Raw genomic sequence first — 3,878 nt, forward strand, 5'->3', positions numbered from 1 at the left:
GATTCAAGATTCCTAGAACACTAAATCCTGACTGTATATTATATATATATAATGTATATAAAGGAAAAGACTACATTCATTCACTTCTTTCTCTCATATCTTCTGTCTGTATACAGAAAATGTTTTGTAGTTTCTGTATGAGTACACAGGCTTTGTTCTTTGTATAAATATAAAAAAAATATCCATTTAAGTTTTATTATTCGATTACTATAATTCATATATTTTATTCGAACTTACCATTCATACCTTTTTATAAAAACACTTTACGCGAATCAAAGACAAAAAACAAAAACACATAAGCTTATTGAAGTTATTTTTTATGTGCGATTTTATTCGCCAAACTCTTGTTTACTATACAAAAGCAGTTATAGCATACCGATTGGAAAAGAATGATTTATAAAAATTCATTTATTAACATGTTAGAAGATTTTATAAAATTAGAAATAAAAATTCCAATTGATGAATTATATAATTCTTAATGTATGTGATGTATCGCTTTCTTGAAGCACTTTTCTCGAGTGATTTGTTAAATTAGATTATATTTGTTTCTTTTTGTCGGTGATGTATTAGTTATTTATGACATTATCTCGTAAATTACGTAAATATATCCATTCAGTTTGCTTATTGTACACTTTACTCCTCGTAAAGAAATCAAAACATTATCTTGCAGTGCGTTCTCCTTAATTAAGAAACATAAAAAATGTTATCTGTATTAATTAATAAAACATACGAAATATTTTCAATGTAATTTTCAAGTAATGTGTAATATTTTATATATTTTTATATACTTATTCTTCTATTTGAAAAATAAATAAATTGTTTTATTTAATAAAATCTAGCAAAAGGAATCGGTTTAGTTTGTAGGCGATTTGCCACGATTTATACCTCTTGGGAAGACTTTCTACGGAAAACTGCTTCCTATTTAAATGTTAGGTACGTGAAGAAAACCTCGAAAAACTCCACGAGGCCTGCCTGCTGATGAGGCGCGAACCCGCGATCAACTACCAGTGTTCAGTGCTTTTATCCAGTGTTAAAGAAAGTAAGAGAAAGAAGATATGAAAAAAAGCGAGAAGGTCCCACTAGGGTAAAGAAGAAATAGGATGAATGAGAAAGTATGAAAATAAATTCGAAATTTATTGAGAACTACTAAGAATTAAAATTTACATTTATAATTTGACCTTTAAAAATTAAAAATTTTAAATCTTAAAATAAATTTTTAGCTTGAAAAATGCTCAAAAACAATTTTTTTAAAATAAATTTTGGAAGATATTTATAAAAAATAATTTATAGACAAGTTCTGATACCAGTTAATGCGTAACTATAATTGTATTAGGTGTTAGCAGTTAATCACGAGACGTAACTGCAGAGACATTGCAAAAAGCTATCTGTTTGTCTTCCTGTTCAGTTGATAATAGGCCTACATCACTTTTACATGAGCGTTTTGTGAGAAAATAATATAATAACACTAGGATATCTAAATTTCACAATTGGATGCCATAAAAATTTATAGAACTGTATTCTCACGCTTTGGAAATATCGGTCTGAGGAGGGCGTTTATCCGAAACATGTAACTCTACTTGGTAAAGTTGCAAGAATATGTACCTTATTTCCTACAGTTGCAAAGCTTTAAGAAAAGATGTCATTATGCAAGTTTCATAAGAAATTATTACAAGTGAGAATAAAACGTAAATATTTTCAATTTTTCTTGATATTTGTCGTATATTTCAATACGCATTTATACTCGTAATTTATAGGATTTTTATCTTGTAAATAAACTTATGAGGATAACAAGGTCAAGTTTAAACNTTATGATTTTATTAGCAATTTTTATATTTTTATATAAATCTTTAATTTTCTTTCCAATTATTTATAGCCTAATTTATTTCATTCTTTCATTGAAAAAACCTTAATAAGCATTTACGTAATATTTTCAATTATAAAATAAATTCAGAATAAAAAATTTATAAATAATAATAAAATGTTTTATGAAACCATTTCTATTAGTGATTTTTTTTCTGAATATCATAATGTAAACCTTCAATAACTAATACCCCATATTGCTATTTATTTACAATTTTTTTTAAATATCTCTTTCCGCTCTACAGGCACTAAGAGGACCGTTTATTTTCCTATATCCATCATGAGCTCGGCCAGGCCCACAATGCAAGTGGCAGATGGCGAGGGACGGGTTCCGACATATCCGGGACAGATCATCTATGAAAAATTCCTGAGACGTCTGGATTCGATAGTTAGGAGTTAGGTTAAAGCCTCCTTTCCGGTCATCCAGCCGTTTTTATTACAGTTTTTCTAAACTATAAAGTAAGATTAATTTATATAAATATAATTTGATTATTCAAAAATTAATGTATCAAAGTCTATAGATAATTGTAAATAGATTTCGTTTGATAAAATGAAGCAACACAATACCTGGGCGATCTGTCAAGGAAAGATGCTTTCTATGGAAATTGACCTCTATTTAGGTGTGAGACAAGTGAAGAAAACCCGGAACTCTTTCATGCTCGGCTTGTTGTTGAGGCGCGAATTCACGCATAATTTTAGCGATTTTATCCATTCGGCCACTGGAAAACACCTGTGAATACAAATTAGGATTTATATTACTTTTCACCATACTGTCCTACTATATCGTTATAGTAAAGCTGTTACTATGTGTAATTACAACTACAGTACTATATAGCCTACTGACTTTTATGTACAGTACTTTACGGTTAGTACCTCACTAGAACATTCTCTCTTATCCTCTTACTCTTCCTTTCGCTCTCTTCCCTTCTTCAGCATTGGGCCTTGAGTAGGTATAATATATAAAAGTATTATTTACTTCAAATTTATTTTTCTTAATTTCGATAACAATGTTTTTCAAATAAATGTTTTAGAACCATTAATGAAAAATAAATCATAGGGAATTCGATTTACTTCAATAGTCTTTCCCAAAAGTAGACCACAGCTTCTATCTCATCCGTCTAGAATTAGAATTATACTTTGATGTTAAAAGTAATCACATTCCACAGTTCATAATAACACTTATCACGATTCTTTGAGATATATTTCGAAATATATATCTCGGATATTGAAACGGAAGAGACATTGATTAGTTCCTTTCATATAAAAAATGGACGTGTTTATTTTCTATTATCCGTTTCCTATCTGATAAACTTAAATCCATTTTGAAAAATACAGACGAGAAATACTAATAAATACACAAGAAAGTATAAGTATATACATATAAATTCATACATACATACCAAGGCCTGTCAAAAGACGATAGAGGGAGGCATAGTTATGTATATAGGCCTATATATAACAGCAAGGCTTTTTATATATTCCAGATTCAAAAACGCCTGCTGGTCGTTTTGAAAATCAAAACAGCCTTAAAAATTATATTTTTAATAATAGATTTTGACAACAATTAAAATTATTTTTTTCTTAACACACGAGAATTGCTATGAAATAAACAGTTTGTAAGAAATGTTCTTGATGTTCACGTAAATGTGAACCTTATTAACAACAGGGCCTCAAATTTACGAAGGACCAGATAAAACCCATCACACCCTATTAACGGGGCTCTTGAGATAAAGCCTTAAGCCTCTGTGATAAGGTCTGATGCATACATGCATATAACTTCTAAGTAAAATTATTTAATTATTTACAAGATTTAATTTTAATCTAAATTTTAAATTAAAGAAATGATCTGCAATGTTGACAAAGTGTCCATCGATTAATTGAATTTTTTGACAGCTTTCCCATTTCAATTTACATTGTTACGTAACCTGATCAGACGTTTGTAACAATCAGACGACGTTGTATAATCGAAAACAGAGATGACGAAGATCCAACCAGGCGTTAAATATTATATTTTAACT

General features: G+C 29.1%; 1 long non-coding RNA gene across 1 annotated transcript; it reads right to left on the reverse strand.

The window, feature by feature from the left end:
* Positions 1–2,124: 2,124 nt before the first annotated feature.
* On the reverse strand, positions 2,125–3,614 carry LOC111628932. The gene is made up of 3 exons (XR_002757250.1): positions 2,932–3,614; positions 2,705–2,801; positions 2,125–2,590 (listed from the first exon to the last, which is right to left on the reverse strand). It is a non-coding gene; the product is annotated as an uncharacterized LOC111628932 (long non-coding RNA).
* Between the last annotated feature and the right edge of the window lie 264 nt (positions 3,615–3,878).

Source organism: Centruroides sculpturatus, unplaced genomic scaffold (assembly GCF_000671375.1).
Source record: "Centruroides sculpturatus isolate CEXI.00-Female unplaced genomic scaffold, Cexi_2.0 scaffold573, whole genome shotgun sequence".
NCBI classification, from domain to species: Eukaryota; Metazoa; Arthropoda; class Arachnida; order Scorpiones; family Buthidae; genus Centruroides; species Centruroides sculpturatus.